This window comes from Carassius gibelio, chromosome B15, assembly GCF_023724105.1.
Source record: "Carassius gibelio isolate Cgi1373 ecotype wild population from Czech Republic chromosome B15, carGib1.2-hapl.c, whole genome shotgun sequence".
In the NCBI taxonomy this organism is placed as follows: Eukaryota; Metazoa; Chordata; class Actinopteri; order Cypriniformes; family Cyprinidae; genus Carassius; species Carassius gibelio.
The window spans coordinates 3,929,358-3,945,221 of record NC_068410.1 but is presented as its reverse complement, the minus strand read 5'-3'; the positions used below and the strand labels follow the sequence as shown (position 1 = coordinate 3,945,221).

The window sequence follows — 15,864 nt, the reverse complement described above, 5'->3', positions numbered from 1 at the left end:
CTGGGAAGGAGAGGGCAGCTGCTGAGCCAGCGTGGCTGAGAAAAGACATGCACGCCTGCACATGCAGGGTCTCGGATACACATGGATAATCTCTAATCCTGATAAAAATGAAGGATGAATTTGTCAGGAGGGGCGACTCAGGCTCATGGCTCTGGGAATGACTCAGCATCCTCTGCCTCCATTATAACACATCTACTACGACTGATGAACCCGCAGAGCATTGTGGGGAAACTGAAAGTGGGTATTTTAACCCAGACGTATAAACCAGGGCCATCCATCAGTGCTGTTAATTATGCAGGAGATAAATGATCCACGTAACTTTAGCATGACGGAGGACAGATGCTGAGGAGAAATGTCACGGTGTAGCTATTCCGTATTTAGCATATCCAGCCTTATCTGAGATCTGATACACAAGTAAATACACCAGCACATGTTATTGTCAGCCTGATGTGATTGTGTTTCCGAGCCCTGTTTATGAAAACAGACAGATGCTCCCACTGAAATGAAACTCCTATTTCATTGTTGTTGATGAGAATTGGCTTCTAGCTTGGATGATATATAACTGGAACGTCAGTTTATAACTAGTTTGGTCATTGCAAGGGAAAAGTGCCAGGATGTTGTGCTGCTGAGCTTTTAGGAAATAATTTTCCCACCTTTTTTTATGCATAAAAATTCTTTTTATAAAAGAAACATTTAAATCTGTGCAATGATGTCTAGGATTAGAATATCAGAAGTAAGTCACAAGGGACATACGAGGCACACAAAAGGCAGTTTCCTGTGAATGGCCCTGATTTTTTTCACATCGTTTTATCATTTTTATCCACTGCACAGATTTTTCCTCTGAAATCAGCACATTGTGTATTTTTCTGTTGAGGGAATGAGTGATTTTGCTAAATCAGGTATTGTTTTGCATGTGGCTGGGAGGTTTTCTGGATGATCTGAACGGAAGGATTGACTGTCCCTCAGTTCAACTCTGCCTGTGTTCACCATTTATTTTTATTACGGACGCAGATTGTCAGTGGGATTGTGATGGCACAGAGGCATTTGGCGCAAATATGGAAATGCATCATTGCTTAAGTGGGACCGTTCGATTTGCCCTGGATTTGCAGAACAACGACGCTTGTTTATTTTATGTCACTAGGTTGAAGGAGTAAATTACCCAAAAATTATATTTCAATTTTTTTTTTCTCACTCTCATGTCATTCAGAACTGTTTCCTGTTAACTTTGCGTGCAAGACAAAAAAAATTATTATTATTTTTGGTTTATTTTTTTATAAAAAGGAGAGTTTATACTGTCCATGTCTTTCAAAAAAATCTTAAACAAAAAAATACAAAGGTTTGATATGACATTTTATTTTTGGGTCAGCTGTTTTGTCTTTTAAGGAATGGTTCACCCAGAAATTAAAATATGTAGATTTTTTTTTTCCACCTTCAGGCAATCCTTCATCAGATTTGGAGAAATGTTGGATCCTCTGCAGTGAATGGGTGCCGTCAGAATGAGAGTCCAAACTACTGATCTGACTGTAAAAACATCACAATAATCCACTAGTTATCTACAGCACTCCAGTCCATCAATTAATGTCTTGAAAAGCCAAAAGCTTTGAGTTAGTAAGACACGAATCCATCATTCAGGCTTTTTTTTTCTTTCTTTTTTTTTTTTTTTTTTAACTTTAAACTGTCACTTCTGATCAAAAATAGGAGTCCATAATAACATTTCCTCACATGGAAAAGTCCATCTCCTGTTCTCCTCTCACATCAAATCCACCCACATATTTGTTTAAAACAGTTTTGGACTGTTTTTGCTTGTAAACGGTGCTTGATCTGTGCAGGTTTCTCTCCTTATTCCGACGATATGACTTTTTCACTGGAAAAGCAATATTATGGATTATTTTGGATTTGTTTCTTACAAACACACAGCTTTTCATTTCACAAAATGTTAACTGATGGACTGGAGTGGTGTGGATTACTTGTGGATTATTGGGATGTTTTTGGACTCTAATTATGAAGGCACCCATTCACAGCATTGGTAAGCAAGTGATATAATGCTATATTTCAATCCAAATCTATTGCTGTGAAGACATAAACTCATCTGCATCTTAAATGAACTGAGGCGATTTTATTTAAAAAAATTTTTGCCAATTTTGATCTTTGTGTGACTTTTTCCTTTAAGACAAAAATTGTAGACCTCAAAATCACTCACCAGAACAGCTTACCTTTGTCCCGCCACACTGTGCAGTAATCAGCGTGCAGTCATGCAGCCTAAAGTCACGTGACTCTGCAAAAACCCCCCCTTCCTCTGGTGCTGGGTGTGCAATCATGATTGTAGAAGAAGATCAGCCCACCTCATGCCAACATATCATCGTTTGTCTGAGCGTTTACATGACATGTTCTGGCTAGTTTGCATTCAGAGAGACAGACTGCTTTGATGTATGTTGGAGAGAAGAAGAAGAAGGAGATGAGATGGAGTCTGCTGGGGATCTTCACTAATGATCTCCAGTATGTTCTGGCCAATCCCTTTCATCTGGTCCCTTATACTAAGCCTGACTCTCTGTTGTCTCAGATCGAGCCTAGCAGGACTGTAATAAATATTTCTTTTTCTTCTTAAGCCCTGATTGAAGTGAGGTATGACCGGTGAGAGCCCTCTACTCCACGCTTATTCTACATGTAGTTGTACCAGAGAGGGAAAGAGTGAAGATCAGATCCTAGTAAGCCAACATGCCGGGGATTTATTAGGGATTTGAAGAAGGAATCTCAAATATTGAAACGTATTTAGCAGCTGTTGCTTCCTAACAAGAATCTTACAAGTTCAATCCAGGGTTCCTGGAACATCTGAGTCATCTTCTCAACCCTTTTAGACTCTCAGAATATAGACAAAAATATACAATTGCTGTAGTTTTTTCTTCATATTTAGTGTAACAAATATTATTCTAAACGAGTGGGTATAAAACATTAAGTAATATTATATACATTACTGTTCAGATAGTTGGGGTTTAGGATTTTTATGAAGAAATTTCATATTCTTAAACATTAATTTAATATAAAATTTAAAATAACTGTTTTCCATTGTAGTGTTTAAAATGTAATTTATTTCTGTGATCAAAGCTGTATTTTCAGCATCGTTTCTCCAGTCAGAGTCACATGATTTTCAGAAATCATTCTAACATGTTGATTTTGTGCTCAAGAGACATTTCTGATCGTTATCAATGATGAAAAAAGTTGTGCTGTTTCTTTTTCATGATTCTTTGATGAATAAGAAGTTGAACGGCATCTATTTGCATTTATTCATTTGAAATAGGTTTTAAAAAATGTTTGAATAAAAATAGAATTTTTTTTCATTATTTTGACTTAAAAAATGTTTCATATTTTAAACATTATACATGTCTTTACTGTTACTTGAACTGACCACAAACATTTGAATAGTCCATTATGTATAGATTTATGCATTTAGCAGACACTTTTATCCAAACGACTTACAGTACAATCAGGCTATACATTTTGTAATATTTTTATAATTTTGTGTGTTCCCTGGGAATTGAACCCATAACCTTTTGCGCTGCTAACGCAATGCTCTACCACTGATAACAGTGGTATAAAGCTATAAAAAATAATAACCACATTTAGAAATAGTTTTATTTTTAACTAAATTTTTATATTTATTGCAGTTTCACATGGACTCGAGTCGGCTGTATTATGGTTGACTTGATCACAGATACTTTAATGTCTACTTTTTAAATGATAGATATAGTAGAAAGTGATAAGAAAATATTGGGAAGAACTACAAGCCAGACTCAAACCTGCACCACCTACACTATTAACACTATGACCTTTACTGCGATTGGTGATACTTAGACTTGGGGTTGAGCTAAGTATTGAATTTAGTCTCTTTATGCACCATTTATGCAACAGGCATTGATGACAGCAGCCAATTCAGTTTTCATCTGCTGCTTGATTAAAAATTTGGGTTTAAATGGTTTATTCACTGAATGGTTGCATGAAATTATTACAGGACTATCCGACTGTCTTGATAAGACAAAACATATAAATCATGCAAAGCAAACAAACGCTTGCGGTCACATGAGAGGTGCAGTGTTTCTCATCCCTGTCATGTTTTATAATCAGACAAGAATGTGATTCCCAAGTCACATCATGTTTCTGTACATCTCTTTGCTAAGCCAGGGCATTGTTTCCAGTGTTATGAATATGTATTGTCTCTGAACGTGATTCCAAACAGCTGTGAGTAAATTTGGAGAGCTTTTCTGTGCTTCTGGCACGTCGATGACTTTAAATGGAAATCCCAGTTAGGCTGCTAGGTTTAGAGTCACTGAAATATTGTGGATTCAGGAACAGTACACAGCTTCTCTGTGTGAACACTGATGTTTTTTGTCTCAGTTGGGGATGCTTTATTGAATTCCTCAGTGACTGACATCAGAAAACCTAATGCAAACACGGCAGACCGCGAAGGTAAAGTCCCTGACTGTAGAAGAAGACCGCCTCAGTTTGAAGAAGGATATTGCGTTTGCTTGTCCTTCATTATTGTGGTTTGCTGGTCTTAAGTGTGATTCTCTACATGAGCCGATTGGGGGCTGTTTGGTTTGTTTTAAGGCATAATGATGAAGTTTAGCACAGGTTTGCACACAACGGTCACATATTATTAAGCATTTTATATTTAATTTTTAATAACTTGTTATATTGGATTTAAACAGTCAAATAACTGATGCAGTAATTTGTGCTTCTGCTTTTATACTGAAGGGGCGATAGAGATACCTTCCGTTTTTTTGCCATTAAACCAGGTGTTTTTGCTATAAATGTATAGACATAGGACTCCTTGATTATGAGAAAAATCATAATAACAATTATTTTGGTCATTATTGTAATCACGATTATTCAACACGATTATGAGTGGGCCATATGACCAAAAAAAATAATGATTTATTTAAAAACAGCGATCAATATATATGAATAATCTAATTTAAAATAAAACAACTTAGTCTTAATTTTAAGAATTAAACTTCATTAAAGATAAAAATTCCTTTAGTTAAAAGCAATGAGTGATTTCTGTTTAATATGAAGCACACCGTCTGCAGAAGGACCCTGCTGTCACTTTAAGAGCCGCCTGGATCAAATTTACTGTTACACACATATTTACATTCTCAAGTGTTTGCATTCATTTATTACATAACCGGTGAGGGTTTATGTGAAAAACAACTAAGCGCCACATTTTTTTGCGTGTATCTGTCCATTTAGGCACACACATAGTGTTAAAATAATTTTTTGTCCTTGTTCTGTTCCATTTCTGAGTGCATCACAGAAATCCTCCCGAGGAATAGAGCTTGTTCTTTTTAGAAACATGAATGAATCTAATCCACTTAAATAAATCAAGTTCGTCCCATTTTGCAAGTCATGTTACATGATTTTACTGATTTGCACATGAAATTGGGCTATTTCTAGAGGAGGAAAAGCGCGCCACTAGAGGGCAGAATGGGGATGCAATAATCATTTAACTCGATTTTTGTGTTTTCATAATCGTTGGAGGCTGAAATCGAAACTGTATTTCGATTAATTGCACAGCCCTGTATTAACAGACAGTTTAGCAAACTTTCTCTCTAGTAGTTATAGCTAAAGAATCCTTAGCAGTGCTGAGAATGCAACATGTACTCATTGTGAATTCAAAACACATTATAGAACGTGATGTTTGAAATGCAGTTTGCTCATTTAGAAGAAAATTGAGGTGTTTAATTTTTAGTGAATTATGCTTTTAGTTTTTTATGCTTTTTTTGTAGTGAAATAGATATTTTCTTAAATACATCAGGAATAATGTACAGTAAGTGAGTCATTATCGCAGAATAAACCCAAATATGAGAAGAAATTCAGGAGCATTTAATTCAGCCTCCTCCTTTTTACGTTGGTTTGTTGCTCAACCTCTATTTTGCATTAATGGTCATCTAACTAAACATTATCCCAATTATCACGCAACTACTTAATAAAGAAATGAATATATGGACAGCAAATTATTTTATTAGTTTACTTGTAAGGACTGTGCAAAGACAAAATATTTTTGTGTCTAATGCTCTAGAAGCCTGTATTTATTTGATCCAATATACAAGGAATTTTTTTAATTATTATTGCAATTTAAAATAAACGTTTTCTATGTGAATATATTTTTAAAATGTAATTCAGAAAAAATACTAATATGTTAATTAACTGCTCAAGAATTTGTATATGTTTAGAAATATTTTGATAATTTTTCATGAATGAAAGTGTTAATTTAATTGTTTCTGAATAATATATTGTGTCAAATATGCCATTATTTATGGTTGCAGCTAGGACTGTAGCTATCGAATATTTCAGTAATCGAGTATTCTACCAAAAATTCCATAGATTATTTGAGAAATCGGATAAAATGTGTTTTTGCTTAATTAAAGTGCAATATTAATTATGCAAGAGAAAATAAGACTCCTGGATCTCTTAAAATTAAAATAAATATTTGTGTTTTTTAAATGCATAAAATGCAATGCATACATCAAAAATAAACATTTAATTATAACCCATTGTTTCTCAGTCTGTACTTGTACTCTGAACAATGACAATAAAGTTGACATGAATTAAGTGCGTTTAAGTGCCATTTAGTTGGGGTTTTAAATAAAGCATTTTCTGAGATGCACATTAAACATAAAACATAAAACATTAATTTAATTTAACTTTTAATTATTTAAAATTAAGCAAACTTAACTTTTTGGTACTAACCCGCAATAACTAAACTAAACCAGACTTTTATTTTGACAGGTTGACGTACCTTTACAGTTCTGTGTATGTGACGCTAGTTTTACTCAAATCAAACGGTCAAATGCTCATGAAGTGACTGTCAGAGCAGTTCTGGAGATGTTGTTCATGTGTTCTCCTCTTATTTAGTGAGACAGCAGACGCTGAAATCACCGCAAGCGTCACGCGCGCTTCAGTGTGTGTGATAAAGGAAGATGCTTCTGCTCCATTCGTTAACACAGACATGCAGAACATGCAGCATTCATATTTAAATAGACGGTTCCGGCTTCATATTTACAGATATTAGTCCATATCCTGATTTGATGCAAGTGCAATGATCTATTTTTTATTAATTCATTCAAAATTTGGCAAATTCCGTGCCATTCCGCGTTAAACTGTAAATTACGTTTTTATGACTGGATTCCGCGATTCCCTCCGTGAAAACATAGGGCCCTAGTTGTGGTATACCAGCGCTATCTTGCAATGGACACAACCCACGACGTTCTCTTTACGTTTGCCCGCACGCTCAAATCAAAACACTGCTGACTCCTGTGTCTCCTTCTGCTTTGTGGGTGACGTAAACACGTTGCGTCACATTAAAAAAAAAAATCATTGCGAAAGAACCTGACGTAAGATTTAAAATAAATTAAAAGTGGCTTTGAGGCAGAGGAATTTGCCTTGATAATTTTTTGTAATCGAGTTACTCGAGTTACTTGAGAAATCGTTTCAGCCCTAGTTGCAGCATGCTAATCACTTCAGTTTTGGTGTGACTGAATTATTAAGAAGAATATCTCCTGCAGCAATAGGACTTTCTGTCTGGAATTGGGGTCACCGAGGTCATTTCCAATTCTGATACTATATAATTATTATTTCACATCCCAACATTTCCATATTAAAATGGCCTGAGGATCTGAAGCATCATGAATACTAAACTGCTTCATAATAGATCAGCCCCTACTGTAATGAATCATTGGATGCAGAATATGAGAGGTTCTTAGGAAGCGAACAGCTGAGAGTTTATCATGCGGAGCAGACACGGCGGTCCGTCTGGCGTTCCTGTGGGATCAGACGGACCTGCGTTTACCCTGTTCCTCCTCACATCGCTGGGAGACTGTCATGTGACGCCTGTCTCACTCCTCACAAAAACAACACCGACTCATCTCGTTAAAGCTGATGTGTGGCATTTCTGCACACATCATTGCTAACCTTCATAATGCGTCATATGAAACTGAATAATTGGAATAATGTAGGGCAGGACTTGATTTTATCCATCAGGATTCGATTGGATTTTGAATGTAATTTTGTTTCTCTCAAACAAGTTGCAAATTGTTTGAAAGGTAAAAGTTATTATTGAATGTCAGGGCGAAAGCAAAAGTAATGTACTTACTTTTTTACTAATTTAATGTTAATTATTATGAAATTCAAATTGTAATGTGTATTTTAATTCTTTGAATTATTTAAATATAAATTAGACAGTTTTCACGATTTTTTTAATTAGTATTATTGAATATGAAGTTTTTTACATTTACTGTTATTTTTTATTTTAGATTATTTTATAGCATTGTTATTGTGTTTATTTTTATGTTTTAGAATTATTTGGAAATTGTTCATTTTTATAGTTATTATAAACTTTTGTGAGTGAATTAAACATAAGTTCATACTGATTTTAATTAAATTACTCCAATTACTACAATTTTTAGCTTTCTTCTTCTTTTCTCAATCTCTGTTTCTCTCTCTGTTTTATTGGGAGAAAGTTATTAACTATTATGGGATTATTAACCATATTAACCATTAACCATTTTTTTATTGTTTTTAGCAATATTATGGAATTATAACATTTTTTTATTCTTTTTTATAATTATCATGGGTTTATTAGTATGTATTCTTATTTTTATTTAATATTAATTATTTAAATCAAATATGACTTCATATTGTTTTTAAATATGTTACAGTAAGGATGCTAAAGACAGTCTTCCTTCATTCTCTCTCTCTCTCTCTCTCTCTCTCTCTCTCTCTCTCTCCCTCTCTCTCTCTCTCTCTCTCTCTCTCTCTGTCTCTCTCTCTCTCTCTCCCTCTCTCTGTCTCTCTCTGTCTCTCTCTCTCTCTCTCTCTCTCTCTGTCTCTCTCTCTCTCTCTCCCTCTGTTCTATTTTGGAGAAAGTATCCAGCTGTGGAGTTTGTACAGATTAGGGGTCACAACCTTGGCTGGCAATGTTAGTCACTTTTAAACGGCGTCAGACTAACCGCAGTGTTGAGGTTCTTATTTTAGACAGTTTAATCACAATCGTCTAGACAGGAGGTTGTGTTCTGAGCTGCGTACAGTCCAGTTCATCTGTTTGAGCGTCTTGCCCCCTTCACAGCGAGCCAAGGCTGGGTTATATCATCCAGCCAACACTGCCATCAATCTGGCCCCGGGCGTCTGTGCTGCTATGTATGTAAAGCAGCTCGCAGATCACATGATCAGAGAGACTGAACACCTTCCTGCTTCCAAACACTGTGACCACTGCCTGGCATCCCAGAATACCTACACAAGGTGTGTGTGTGTGTGTGTGTGTGTGTGTGTGTGTGTTGAAAATGAATTCCGCTCAGGTCGTCATCATTGACGTCTGTGTCTCTCTCCTCCTACAGCTCTGGTGCTATGACAACAACGCTGCTGCCTTCCCACCAATCACACCTCTATCTCCACAGACACATATGCATGCTGTTCTGTCCAAATATTTAAGATTTAACCTCTTCAAGCGAGTATTGTGGCATATGATAGATGTTTTTTGTGGAAAGATAATAGTGAGGTTGTGATGGGTGAATATTACTAAACCGGTTTAGGGCCTGAACATGCCTAGGACATAGTTTTACACACACACACACACACAAAAGATAAAAACACTAAATCATATTTTGCATGCATTTATAGATTTATCGCAGTGTGGCATTATTTTAGGGAAAATTAAGCATATTAAGGTCATTTTTTACGTCAAAATCGAAAGAAAAAATACTCAATTATATTTTGCATGATAAAATGGACCCTATTTATAGATTTACTGCAATTGTGACATTATCTGAATGACAATTAAGCACATATTTCCCCTCATATCCTCTTTGCCATATTGCATTAAAATGTCGTTTTCAAAAATTATATATAATGAGAATAATAAGGGAAATTTTTTTCTAAAATGCCCAGACACATTATGATAATAAGAATAGGAAGATGATGTTAATAATTGTCAGAAAAATTATATTGCATTGAAAAAAATGATGAATGGAAAGGGGGGAGGGGTGTCCTAAAATAAGCATATATATATATATATATATATATATATATATATATATATATATATATATATATATAAATGTCCCCTAGATATAGACTTTTTGTTTATTTTGGTGGGATGCAGTCTTTAGGCGGAGCTGTGTGGAAAAGTGGGCGGAGTCAGTGTTTGTGAGTGGCGGTTTTGAAAACTTTTGTAAATTTGAGGCTCTCCCCAGGGTCTCCCCAGAGCTGTTCAGACGGATGATAGAAATGACAGCAGGAAAATGTGCTTAATAGTTATAAAAAATAATATTGTAATGGGAAATGGTCATAAAATAAGCTTATAAAAAATCTAATTAATAATTTTTATTTTTATTTTGTGGTTAAATTTGCCCTAGACAGCTTTTTGTGGGGTGCAGACTTTATTTAAAAGGGATAATTTGCCCTGAGGTGGGCGGAGCTCTGTGGGAAAGGTGTGAGAAGTGGGCGGAGTCTGTGTTTGTGAGAGGTGGGTTTGAATTCTTGTGTAAATTTGGTGCTCTCGGCAGGGTCATACCAGAGCCGTTCAAACAGACCAAAAGGAGCAGAACCACACACATTCCTGCTCCCAATCTCACTCATTCCGAGACAGAAGGAAAGGGGGAAGGGGAAGGAGGTAAAAGAGTGTGGGAGAGGGGAGGAGAAGAGGGGGGGGGGGGTTGCTGAACGGACACAGCCCCCATCCCAAGCTGTCTCAGTTCCCGTCCACTCACGTGGGAGTCAGTATGTTGTGGAGTTGGGGAAGGAATGTGGACGGCGCTGCAGAAAACATGAGATTTTAGAAAGGACGCGTGTCATTGGGTCACAGGATCGCCCCCTGGGAAGGTAAGACATTCGCACGGTTATTGAGGTGTGGCGGCAGGCTTTGGGTTTCTATGTTGATGCTTTTCGGTAGAGGACTTGCTGCAGTTTCACGGCTTCAAAGACTCTGGATATCTATCGAGAGGCAGAGAAAACAGATAAAAAGGATTTCCCACATCTGAACGCGCAGTCTCTCTTTGACTTGTTCTATCTGAACATTCAAAGAAGCTTATTGACATAATAAACAAGGGTTTGCATCGGCAAAACATTAGTAACCATTACGTTTACATTTTTATTGATGGTTATTGTATACTGAACACAGATCTTAACGTCTTCTTTGTGGATGTGCAAAGCATGTTGGTCACTTTTAATGGTTTAATACATTTATACATCTCTACTTTAGGTTTGTTGTCACTGAGGTGTCATGTATAGCTGATATATCTGTAGTCATAATACTCCTGTTGGAATTTGAGTCATCATTTGCAATAAATCATAAAAGAATTGCATAAGATTGCATTTGGGTAAAATGTTCCCTTCATTGTTGTTAAATTCTTTTAGTGTCAGGGTCCCCCACAGTCACAACCTGGAAATATAATTCATTTCACTTTTCTTTTTTATATTGATTATATATTTGAATTAATTTTGTTAATAAAAAAAATATGTATTTTAAAATGTTTTTTTTTAGTTCATTTTTCCAAAATTCTTTAGTGTTTTAAAATAATCATAAAATATTTCAGTGAAAGAAATTCAGTGCAAATTATCTATATAAAATAGTCTATAAAATATACTTTAATTTCCTTATCCAGTATTTGGGAAAAACCATAAAAGTAATGTGAGACCGGTTAAGTCAAATTGCATATCAAGTAGTTTATTATTTTAATAATGTCTTTCTACTAAAGTTTAAAGAAAGATGCAGGAGTTTTAAAACCCCTGAAAGATTTGCTTTGAATTCTTTTGTGAGTTTCTACATTGACACTGGATCCTTAATAGTCATTTTGTGAATTATTTATTCTTAAGATCTACTTGTTGGTTGTTGGAATTCTACTCTGGAATTCCTATTTGGATTCAAATGATGACAAAAATTCCAATAAAGTTTGTTTGGCTGGAGATATAGTTTGCATGTGTGGCATTTGGATTGTGGTTTGCAAAATAAGTTTTATTTTGCCTTTAGCAAAGTTGCATGTCTTAATAATGCTGCTTTTCCAATTGCCTGTTGCATATCAAAAGGTACACCCTGAACGAACAAAGCCAATTTAAAACATTGTTAATGTCTTCCACCCGTGGTCTTAAATGCTAATTGAACTGGTAGTTAATGACATGCAAACACAGGCTTTCTGCGGGTGTCAGACGCCGTAAACTGTCCATGCGTGTGTCGTTAGAATGACAAAGCTCCTGTGCTGCTGCTATTGTGTAGCTGTGTGAGGAAGATGATGAATTGCAAATGTGTGAGTCGGTCAGAGTCAAGGAGAATCCCCTCTGAGCGTGTCCTGGTGTGAAGGACTTTAGACGGGCTGAATTTATTCACTCTGAATGGCCTGAGAAAAGGAAAGGCAGAAAGACAGAAGGAATCTCTCATCTGCTGGTATACAGATGGAAATGAATCAGCCATCCGCAGTCAGGCAGGACAGGAGGTCAGCGCTGGTGGACGCAGCTGTGAAGTGCATTGCATCATACGAGAGCCAGTAGAGAACACTGGGAAAACTTAAAGCCAGTTGAGTCACAAGCAAGGTCAGATTTGGTGTCAAAAAGGTCCCTTTTGCAAATTATTGCTATTTAATATTTCTTTTAGAGGAGACCGGGGCTAGTTGTCTCATTATGTTAGTTTCTTGGTATGTTTTAACTGTTTCACCATTATTGATCAGGAGTATAGATTCACAATTCATTCAAAAGTTGATCTTTTGTGACAATGCGTCCCAATTGACAGTTGTTCTTGTCGAACATTTAATGTACAGGAGACCGGGGCTAGTTGTCACACTTTTTACTTTTTAGTTTCTTGGTTTATTTGTAAAAATCTGATTCTGAAAGACACTTTTCACCATTATTGATCAGGAGTTTATATTCACACTTCACAGTTGAATTAAAACTCAGTGACCCTTTGTGACAACATGCCCCAACAGGATCACAATAGAATCTGTTTGGCCAATTCTTGTTGTTTAACATTTCATATGGAATGAAAACATTTTTCCACCAGTTTATAGGTTTTATTTCCCAAATTCTGTTTCTGATATACAGTTTCACTGTTATTGATCAGAAGATTAGATTCACAGTCATTGAAAACAAAATAAATGTATGTGACAACATGCCCCAATAGCATCACAATGGGAACCTGCCATGAAATTTTGAATGTAATAAGCTACTTTTTATGTTTATTTGATTGTATATTTAAGCCATAAGTGTTCAAATGTAAGATTTATGTCAGTTTATTGATTCGGTTAAAGTCTTTTACATAAATCATTAGTGTGTAGCTATTCAACATTCCCTTTTGAAGGTAAAAATGCCTCTAAATACCAGTTCCTGGGGCAAATATTTGCACTTAACAGGCTCATTTCTGAAAAAAATGCAGAAACAAAATCAGCTTTGAGGAACTAATGCTTTGTTTTGACCGTAGTGCAGTTTAGTTTTCATAATCTTCATATGGGAACCAGCAATCAAGCCAACAAAGGTTTAATTGTTATTTAGTTCTGCTCGAGTGAAGAACTAAACGGGTTTAATACCGAGCCAAGCTTTTTTCTTCCCTTGAAAGTAATTGATTGAAATAGTTTCCTTCTTTACTCGCGGGACACACTGACTTTGATAATTAAAAACGAGGCTAGAACATGATTTTCATAAATATAGATCACTTTCATTGTGCTTTGATGTGGTCATTGCCTCGGGGTTGCTTTTCCTGTATCAGCGTTGTTAATTAACTCTCCTGGATTGGTTTTGGGGGTTAGAGAGAATCAAACCTGTCGTTAGAGTGAGATGGTATCTCATCTTGCACATATGCATTGTTTTCCAAACAGATTCTTCAGAGTTTTATGACTTCCAGTCCATAGCAGGAATACTTCCCTGTCAACAGGATGGAGTGATGTGCTCACACTAGCAGCTGTGATTGTACGGTAGTGTTTAAACACGGGGAATCCCTTTTATCTGTGTGCCTCTCAACCTTCATGTCAAGATGCTGTGGTTTAGTTTTGTTTCATAACCCAGGTCTTAGCATCTTAAGAGCATCTTAATGCAAATTAAAAAAAACTGTAAGTGACTGATTTCTAAAGTTAGTTATTACTTTATTTACTAGTTTTTATATACTTTTCTATAAATATATTGTTTTCATTATAAATATAAAATATATTATTATATGAAATGTATTAATTTTTTTATGTACTAGAGACTTTACAGTTTATTCCATTATTTTATTATTTAGAATTTAATTGAATATATATATATATATTTTTAAGCGCGCCCATTAATATTATGAATAGCAGTTTAAAATTAATTAATTCGTAAATTTTTTGTAAATGCATTGTTATAAATAGCAATTTGAAATGAATTTATTTGAACAATAAATAGATTTTTATGTATAACTACACTAGAGATTCCAATAGTGTTTATTATTCTATTATTTTCATAGGATTTTTTGAATATAATGAATTTTTATATATGCTTTTATATAAACACATTGTTTTTTATTTTGAATACAAATATTAAATTAATTTATTTGTCACTGTTTTGTGAAGACACCAGACTTGTTTATTTTATTATTTATAATTTTATGTTATATTTTATATATTTCTTTATAAATGTATTATTTTTTTAATACACAAATTATAATAAAAAAATGGAATTCACTTATTAGTCAATAGTTTTCCACACTGGAGACTTGACTACGGATAATTACATGTTTATAATTTATAATTTCTCAAAGCTGAAGTGATTAGACTATCTTTTATTTATTACGTATAACTGAATAATCAATCAAATTCTACTGATTAATCAGTAAAATAATCAATGATTAGTTGATTAATCCTTCTAGGAATCTTTAGATTAATCGATTATCAAAATAAATGTTTGTTGCATCCCAGTTATATTTATAGTTAACATTTCTCTTACTCTGATATTATATTGGAAAAATGAGTTTTCTCTGTGTACTGCATTATGGGATTGCCTTCTCCACGAAGCATGCATATGATGATCTGGCTATAGCTTTTATTTTGATGATGTATACTAACTTAAAATACTGTCTTGGTAAGCAGCTCACTTGGTTTTGTCTCACTGGCTTCCTGTTCCTCGTAATGTGGCCTATAATTCCATTTACCCAGAATGCATCAAAAACACCATTCTTCCCGGTTCCGCCCTGTGTTTTGATGAGTGATTTAATTGAAGGGTTGTTATTTCTGTGGTTGAGGGCAGCTGTTATAAAGTGGATGTCAAACCGCTAGACAGGTGGTTTAGGTCGACAGACCTGTGCACACGGTTAGTTTGTTCTTGATCTTCCTGCTCCATCGTGGCACAGAGAGGGAAACAGGGGCGTTATTGTACTGGAGCCGGGTGGAAATTAAAGGCCTGTGATCGGAGCTCAGAGCGAGTAAACTCATTTCAACGCAGCTTTGTGTAGTCATGTGTGTCTGAATCCCATCTGGCTACGCTCGGCTGCACGGCACGGGGACGAGGGGCGGGAGGAGAGACCCCAGGGTTCGGCGGAGGCTTCCACAGGGGAAAAACTCAGATAATGTGCAGGAGAGATTTTCTGGAAACTGGATTTGGTTAATCTGTTCTCGCTGTATCACACGGGGCTCAGGTAATCAGAGCAACACATGTCATCACTTGTCCTTCAGAAAATACTTCTCTGAACCGGAAAAGTTTGTTGGTCTGTCCTCCGATGAGCTTTAATCACCTCACTGTGATCGAGAAAATGCTGTTTGTTGGTTTGGATTTAGTGTGTAAATGTGCTAATTTATTAGTGTTTACTTTGAGATCATAAAAGAAGAATTTAAATATAAAAACTAGGGCTGCCAAGTGATTAAAATTCATTAATCTAAT

The 15,864-nt window shown here is 35.5% G+C and overlaps 1 protein-coding gene across 3 annotated transcripts in view; it reads left to right on the top strand.

Annotated features, from left to right (window-relative positions):
* The window catches only part of LOC127972937 (rho guanine nucleotide exchange factor TIAM1), a 70,551-nt gene that overhangs the window by 5,444 nt on the left and 49,243 nt on the right, over positions 1 to 15,864 (top strand). The window contains exon 1 of one of the 3 annotated variants that reach the window (XM_052576946.1): positions 10,627 to 10,869. The exons of 1 other annotated variant lie outside the window; for it this stretch is intronic. The gene's annotated coding sequence lies outside the window, so the exon portion shown is untranslated. Of the gene's footprint in view, positions 1 to 10,626; positions 10,870 to 15,864 lie in introns of those variants that run through there. One more of the 3 variants, XM_052576944.1, reaches the window with a different exon arrangement.